This window comes from Podarcis raffonei, chromosome 10 (assembly GCF_027172205.1).
Source record: "Podarcis raffonei isolate rPodRaf1 chromosome 10, rPodRaf1.pri, whole genome shotgun sequence".
NCBI classification, from domain to species: Eukaryota; Metazoa; Chordata; class Lepidosauria; order Squamata; family Lacertidae; genus Podarcis; species Podarcis raffonei.
Window position 1 is genome coordinate 72,265,608 of NC_070611.1, and position 8,911 is coordinate 72,274,518.

Consider the following 8,911-nt stretch of genomic DNA (forward strand, 5'->3'; position numbering starts at 1 on the left):
AATTTTTTGCCAGCGTTCCTAGAAGCAGAACCGCAGGCACTCAACATCCCACATCCCAGGCAGGTGACTCACAAGAGCTTATGGCGCAGTTCCGTGGCAGCAGAGGAGCAGCATCTTTAGCGGAAAACCCTCCCCGTGGCTTCTGCTTCACAGATATTTGTCTAGCAATGCGTCCGTTCCTTCACACCCACATCTCTTTCTCACACACAGACAGCTCTGCCAAGCGAAGGCGCGGGAAGGAAAGTTCAGACATCAGTGGAGAAAAACATGCGCAGGTGGAGAGAGGCTTGTGGCATGTGGGCAAGCCCAGTGGCCCGGGAGAAACCGAGGCCCCCCTTTGCACGGCCACAGTGTGCCAAGGGAAAGGGTTGTTGTGAACAAAAATCTGCCCTTTTTTCCCTTATGGGGTACCCAAGAGCCCATATAGAGTCCTTACGTAGGTTCCCTATTGGTAGGAGAAAATAACAGAGGCCAACCAGAAAATAAAAGCAGCTAGTAAGCCTGATCTTTATTGATCTGTTGCAACAGGGTCCTCACTCACCACACGCAGGAGGGAGGAGGAACCCAGAACCAAGGTGTGCCTGCCCTTATATAGACATTTGAAATTCCCTCCCTGGAGTCCAAGACCACCCCTCCATACATCATACATACATCACAGAAGGGGTGTAACCCAAGACCACCCCCCAGATACATCATAGCTACATCACAGAAAAGGCGGTCTACAACAGAAATCTAAGTGCATTGTTTATCTCGTCTGACAGGTTACCTGTTTAATGGTCACTTGATTGGATTGCCTGGGGAGCCTGGCCAGTCTTTTGTAATGATAAATACTTCGGTCCGAGCCAGGTCACAGGCTCACACCTTATTCATATCTTAAATGTGCCCTTAAGACAGGATTTGTGAAGGAAAGGACAATGGGGAGGCTTTTCCATTTTCCTTTGACCTTGTAGAGAAAACATTTGGTCAGTCTGGGAATCAAAAATGGTTTCAGGTCAGTCTTTCTGTGCTGATCTATGCATGTGCTTGGTTGGTACACTTATGAACATTTAACATATATCTAAGACGTCAAAATTACTATAACAGGGTCAGGTAAGGGAAACAGGAGCGACCGAGGGAATGGAGCGACTCAGCTATGAGGAAAGGGCACAGCACTGGGAGCCCTTTCGCTTATACCAGTGATGGCCGAATTTGGACCTCCAGCTGTCTTGGGACTACAATTCCCATCATCCCTGGTCCCGTTAGCTAGGGATGATGGGAATTGTAGTCCCAAAACAGCTGGAGGGCCAATTTCGGCCATCACGGGCTTAGACAAAAGGTGGGCAAGAGAAGTCTGCAACGAGGTGCATTGCATGGAGGCAGGGGAGAAAGAAGCTTTTCATGGATATCCATCAAATTTTAGTATGTTGTTGTTGTTTAGTCGTTTAGTCGTGTCCGACTCTTCGTGACACCCTGGACCAGAGCACACCAGGCCCTCCTGTCTTCCACTGCCTCCCGCACTTTGGTCAAACTCATGTTGGTAGCTTCGAGAACACTGTCCCACCATCTCGTCCTCCGTCGTCCCCTTCTCCTTATGCCCTCAATCTTTCCCAACATCAGGGTCTTTTCCAGGGAGTCTTCTCTTCTCATGAGGTGGCCAAAGTCTTGGAGCTTCAGGATCTGTCCTTCCAGGGAGCACTCAGGGCTGATTTCCTTCAGAATGGATAGGTTTGATCTTCTTGCAGCCCATGGGACTCTCAAGAGTCTCCTCCAGCACCAGAATTCAAAAGCATCCATTCTTCGGCGATCAGCCTTCTTTGTGGTCCAGCTCTCACTTCCATACATCACTACTGGGGAAACCATAGCTTTTACTATACGGACCTTTGTTGGCAAGGTGATGTCTCTGCTTTTTAAGATGCTGTCTAGGTTTGTCATTGCTCTTCTCCCAAGAAGCAGGAGGCTTTTAATTTCATGGCTGCTGTCACCGTGCTGCCAAAGAAAGAACGTGGACCTCCAAGGAAGTGGAATGTTGGGAGATTCTCAGGGCACAGAAAATAAACTCCTTCACACAGGTGCAGTGTTAAAACTGTGGAACTTCCTCCCACTGGAGGCAGGGATGGCCACCAACTTGGACAGCTTTAAAAGAGGACTGTCACGCTCAGGTTTTGCTTGCGAGTTCCCAGCATGCATCTAAAGAACAAAATGCTTGACTAGATGGGCTCTTTTTGTGTCCTTATTATTCCGTACCGCTTCTGAGCTCTCTGATGTTTTAATGCATTTGCCTATTGCGGTCTGCCTTCCTATCTTTTGTGAGTGGGCAGTACATATGTATTTGTGCAAATAAATAAATTAGTGTGTGCACACTGTATGAAACTTTTCTACTACTGGACCTCGGCCTTCGGTGCTTAGCAATACTGCTGCAAAGTTGGGCTAACAGTGTTAAGTTGTGGGTGAACATATCAGACGACACAGCGATTCTTCAAACAGCTCTTGTTTACAGTGGTACCTCGGGTTAAGTACTTAATTCGTTCTGGAGGTCCGTACTTAACCTGAAACTGTTCTTAAGCACCACTTTAATAATAATAATAATAATAATAATAATAATAATAATAATTTTTATTTATATCCCGCCCTCCCCAGCCGAAGCCGGGCTCAGGGCAGCTAACAACAATAAAACAATACAAAAGTACAACACAAACAACACTCTAAAATCATTCATTATAAAATTAATTAACTTTAGCTAATGGGGCCTCCTGCTGCTGCCGTGCTGCCAGAGCACAATTTCTGTTCTCATCCTGAAGCAAAGTTCTTAACCTGAAGCACTATTTCTGGGTTAGCGGGGTCTGTAACCTGAAGCGTATGTAACCCAAGGTACCACTGTATTCACAGGCCAGAACTGAACTGAACTGAAGGGTTCAGCCAGCCTGCTTATATAGAGCTCCACTACAATGCAACTGTAACAACTTTCTGCAACTATCCAATCACTGAACGTCACTTTCAATCCCTTATTTGCATATGTGGACCTGAGTGAAAACTATCTGCGGTATCCCCCTGCTGGCCCAGGGTGAGAACTTCAGTACATAACAAACAGCACCTCAAGGAGGCAAAAGGTGCCTTGTAATTAGTCGGGTTACTTGTCCATCTAGTGCAGTGTTGTCAGCACTGAGTCCTTCCCATGTTCTTTGCTTCCCTTCGCAACGGCAACTCTCGAGCCGTGTAAGCCAGATGTCAAGGCGTGACTCTTCCTGCATTTGGCCTGTGGGCACAAATTCTCATGAGAACTCGTGTCGGCTGCCTCTGTACCTACAGCTTGTTAGTACGCCTTAGCGTTAGCCAATGTGCTGAGCTCCAGCTGTTGTCAGATCACAACACACACAGAATCAGAGATTCGTAGAGTTGGAATCATAGACCCCGAGGATAAACCCGTCCAACCCTCTGCAAAACAACTCAGATTATTATTTGTAGGGCAATTATTATTTTTTCAGGAAAGATTATAGCCCCAGAGGCGGGGATTGTGAATAGGAATTCTAAGGTCTCATATGTTCATAATTTTACAAGGCAAACACATACATAAGTATATAAACCACGTGTCTGAAATCGTACAGGAGAGCAATCCTGAAACCATGTTGACTCTCCCAAATTGACCTCAACTGTTTCTCTGCAAGGAGGAAGGAAATGGGGAAACCTCCCCATTGTCTCTTTGCTCGCAAATCCTGTCTTAAGGGCGTACCTGTGTATGAATAGGGTAAGCCTGTGACCTGGATTCAGGAACTGAGTATTTACCATCACAGAAGGATGGCCATAATGCCTGGGTAAAAGCAATCAGTGACCATTATTAGGTATCCTGTTAGGCAGGATTCTGCTGTAGACCGCCCCTTCTGTGATGTATGTATGATGTTTCGGGGGGTGGTCTTGGGCTACAGGGTGGGCAATTTCAAAAGTCTCTATAAGGGCTTGCGCACCATTGTTCGGGGTTCTCCTCCCTCCTGCGTGTGGTGAGTGAGGACCCTGTTGCAACAGTTTAATACAGATCAGGCTTACTAGCTGCTTTGCTTCTCAATATTCTCTGGTTGGCCTCTGTTATTCTCTCCTACCAATAGGGAACCTATGTAAGGACTCTGCAAGGGTTCTTGGGTACCCCATAAGGAAAAAGGAGCAGCCTTTTATAACACAACTGCAACCTTGGCGTTCATCAGCACCACGCACGAACCAGCCGAGCTATCCAGGCTGCTAACATCATCAATTCATCCATTCAAAGTGTTGGTGCTGACCTTTAAAGCCCTAAATGGCCTCGGTCCAGTATCCCTGAATGAGCGTCTCCACCCCCATAGTTCAGCCCGGACACTGAGGTCCAGCTCCGAGGGCCTTCTGGCGGTTCCCTCCCTGCGATAAGTGAGGTTACAGGGAACCAGTCAGAGGGCCTTCTCGGTGGTGGCGCCCGCCCTGTGGAATGCCCTTCCATCAGATGTCAAAGAGAAGAACAACTACCAGACTTTTAGAAGACATCGGAAGGCAGTCCTGTTTAGGGAAGCTTTTAATGTTTAATAGGTCATTGTATTTTAATATTCTGTTGGAAGTGCCCAGAGTGGCTGGGGAAACCTGGCCAGATGGGTGGGGTATAAATAATAAATTATTATTGTTACTATTATTATTGCCATCGGTCACGTTGGCTGCGGCCGACTGGAGCTGCAGGCCAGCCACATCTGTGGACGGCAGCACGTTGTCCACCCCAAAAGACCCACTGTCTTAAGCCCCCAAGTCACTTTCACGTGACCCTGTCGTCTGCTTGTCTTTGCCACTGCAAACCTTCTGCCTCTGATTCCTGCACCAATAATTACCAGATCTGCACAGTGGTCATGAATGCAGCTCACGAACGGTCCATGTAGTCTGAAGGCAACTAATTGCCCCCTGTGGAATAGGTACGCAGGTGGAGCTGTGAGTTAAACCATAGAGCCTAGGGCTTGCCGATCAGAAGCTTGGCGGTTCGAATCCCCACACGGGGTGAGCTCCTGTTGCTCGGTCCCTGCTCCTGCCAACCTAGCAGTTCGAAAGCACGTCAAAGTGCAAGTAGATAAATAGGTACCGCTCTGGCGGAAAGGTAAACAGCGTTTCCGTGCGCTGCTCTGGTTCGCCAGAAGCGGCTTAGTCATGCTGGCCACATGACCCGGAAGCTGTACACCTGCTCCCTCAGCCAATAAAGCGAGATGAGCGCTGCAATCCCAGAGTCGGCTACGACTGGACCTAATGGTCAGGGGTCCCTTTACCTTTACTCAATAATAACAGTAATAGCAATAATAATAATAGCAATAATAATAATGTTATTATTTATATCCCACCCATTTGACTGGGTTGCCCCAGCCACTCTGGGTGGCCTCCAACATATAAAACACTAAACATTAAAAACTTCCCTATACAGGGCCACCTTCAGATGTCTTCTAAAGGTTGTATAGTGACTTATCTCTTTGGCTTGAGGACCCTGCTTAAGTCCTGCTTGCAGGTTTACTGTTATGTACTAAGCTTGGAGGGACGCGGGTGGCGCTGTGGTCTAAACCACAGAGTCTAGGACTTGCTGATCAGAAGGTCAGCAGTTCAAATCCCCGTGACGGGGTGAGCTCCCATTCCTCGGTCCCTGCTCCTGCCAACCTAGCAGTTTGAAAGCACCACAAAGTGCAAGTAGATAAATAGGTACCGCTCTGGCGGAAAGGTAAACAGCGTTTCCATGCGCTGCTCTGGTTCGCCAGAAGCGGCTTAGTCATGCTGGCCACATGACCCGGAAGCTGTACGCCGGCTCCCTCGGCCAATAAAGCGAGATGAGCGCCACAACCCCAGAGTCGGCCACGTCTGGACCTAATGGTCAGGGGTCCCTTTACCTTTTAAGAGGGTGGAACTGCTTTGAAAATACATCCAGTTCCTTGCTCTGGAAGGAGGCAGCTAAATCCAGCTCCGCAGTGCCACCTGCCGGCAGAAACCCCACAAGGAATATCTCCCCCTTTCTCTCTCTTCCCAGCCTTACAATTCTAGGAATCTAGAAATCTGACCATCGCTCCATCCTGCCCAGCGATGTCTACACTGGGGACTGAACCTTCTACATGCAAAGCAGTCGCTCTAATACTTAGCTATGTCCCTTTCTAGAATTCTTCCATCGTGGAAAGAAAAGCTCTTGAGATTGTAAAGCTACCAGATTTCTTCCAATGAATCCGGGGACACTTCAAATAAATAAATAAATAAATACTACACGTTGGGGACGCTGATGCTGCAGCGATGGCGATTTGCTGCCTTGATCTCAACCACCACATTCCCCCTTCCTCCGAGGCTTCTATCTCCTTTTTCCATGAGCCTAGGCAGCCCCCGAGTTGTGGGTTCTTCGGCGGTGATGGTGGGGAAGAGGTGCGCAGTGGGTCAGGCATGGAACGCGGAGAAAGGAGGGCCGATAGCGGTGGCCACGAGGCTCGGGCAGCGCGATGCCTCCCTTCCCATCGGAGCAGCCCCAACCCCACTCCTACTTTCGTGCAAGCATATAGAAATCAACTGGAATATAAAACAGTAAATATTTATTTGACAGCTGCGTATTGAAAATATACGATTTCTTCCTTTTCTCCGCCAGATACTTGGTTGCTTACAATGTACGGGTCTTGTCTTAACCCTACCCAAGTTCAGTAGCCTAGACTAGGACTTAAAAAAATACAGCACAGATCAGCCTTCTGGCCTGGGGGTTACAAACACCACCCCAGCCCACCCCATCAAAACATCAGCCATATTGGTGGGAATGACATTTATAAAGCAAGCTGTGATGCCCCAACAGCAGTTCGTTCTTGACTGTAAGGTCCTTGGGGGCAGAGACCATTCTTTGCTGTACATGTCACAATCAATACCTTTTGGTCCTCCCCCTCCGTCCGTCAACTGCCACAAAAGCAAGATGAAACACACTCCTCTTTTTTTCAGTTGTGCATCTCGGGTGAACAAAACTCTTTTTGTGCTGGTTCAAATCCCACCCACTCGAAATACTGTACCTCAGAACTTTTAAATTTCTTTTGTTTGAAAGAGCTGGCAGCTTCACACCGTTTAACAAATGGCCTGGTTTCCTGAGGAAGGGTGTCACAGAATTGTAGAGCTAGTCTAACTGCTTGCAATGCAACGATCGCAGCTGAATCGCCAAAGCACAATTCATTTTCTCCCAAATTCCGATCAGCGTGTTAAGCAGAGGTACCCTTAACTTAGATCATGGGTAGGCAAACTAAGGCCCAGGGACCGGATCCGGCCCAATCGCCTTCTAAATCCGGCCTGTGGGCAGTCCAGGAATCAGCGTGTTTTCACATGAGTAGAATGTGTCCTTTTATTTTAAATGCACCTCTGGGTTATTTGTGGGGCACAGGAATTCATTTTTACAGTGGTACCTCGGGTTAAGTACTTAATTCGTTCCAGAGGTCCGTTCCTAACCTGAAACTGTTCTTAACCTGAAGCACCACTTTAGCTAATGGGGCCTCCTGCTGCTGCCGCGCCGCCAGAGCACAATTTCTGTTCTCATCCTGAAGCAAAGTTCTTAACCCGAGGTACTATTTCTGGGTTAGCGGAGTCTGTAACCTGAAGCGTATGTAACCTGAAGTGTATGTAACCTGAGGTACCACTGTATTTTTTTTCTAAAATATAGTCCAGCCCCCCACAAGGTCTGAGAGACAGTGGACCGGCCCCCTGCTGAAAAATTTGCTGACCCCTGATTTAGATCACTAAGTGAAACTAGAATAAAGGTGGCCCAGTTAAGACGTTCCCAGAAATCCCAGAAATCATAGTGATAAGAATAAGCCACAGTGACCATAATTCACTGATTCGCTTCTTCCCCACTCCACATTAGAGGCAGGTGTGGAAAACCTGCAACTCCAGTTTGCAGCTCACCAAACATGGCTTGGGCAAGCCATTGTTTCCTCTCCAACCGGGATCTGAAATTGTATTTCAATCCTTGCTTTCAGAACTATGGTTTGCACAAACCAGTTTGCTGCATTTCAAGGAAACTGGGGGAGGGGGGGCAAGAGGAAGAGAGCGAGCCAATGCCAGTGAATTGGATCACTGAATTAAAATGCATTCGGTTAGGATCCTGCACTGCTGGCGGGTTGGACTAGATGGCCCCTGCCAATGCTACAATTCTTTGATTCTGTAAGGAATTAAGATACCAAGGCTGTGAATTCTATACACATTTTCCTAGGAATAAATCCCATTCAACTCAATGGGGCTTACTTCTGAGTAACCATGCCTAAGATTGCACTGGATGATCTTTTTAACAAGATCTAGGGCTTGGTTGCGTACCGAGTCTCTCTTAGATCATTGGGGATTACAGTGGACGCTCGGGTTGCGAATGTGATCTGTGCGGGAAGCACATTCGCAACCCACAGCGCCACGCATGTGCATGCGCAGGTTGCAATTCGGCGCTTCTGCGCATGTGCAAAGCGCGATTTAGCGCTTCTGCGCATGTGCGACTGCCGAAACCCGGAAGTAAACTGTTCCGGTACTTCCGGATTTCAGCGGTCTGCAACCCAAAAAAACGCAACCTGAAGCGTCTGTAACCCGAGGTATGACTGTACTTCCAGATATATACGGACAGGTGGACTGTGGCCTTCAACAGAGGTAATTTCCCCCCTTGTAGCTCAACCTTCCCCCCTCAAAAACCCGTAGCAGGCAGTCCTTCAGGGACTGCTCCAATTGCTATTTATATTTTAAATTTGTATTCCCACCCAGTCAACCTTTTCTTCCCTCACAGGTGATTCCCAGGCAGTCTCCCATCCAGACACTGACCAGCCCCACACCTGCTTAGCTTCAGCATTGCGGGGGGGGACCCTCAGGCCAGGCACCCTGGGACTAGAAGACAGAAGGCATTATTTCTCCAACGAGGGACTGCTGGGTAGCGTTTTTCTCTTTTAAAATTCATTTCCTATGAAAAGGCTAC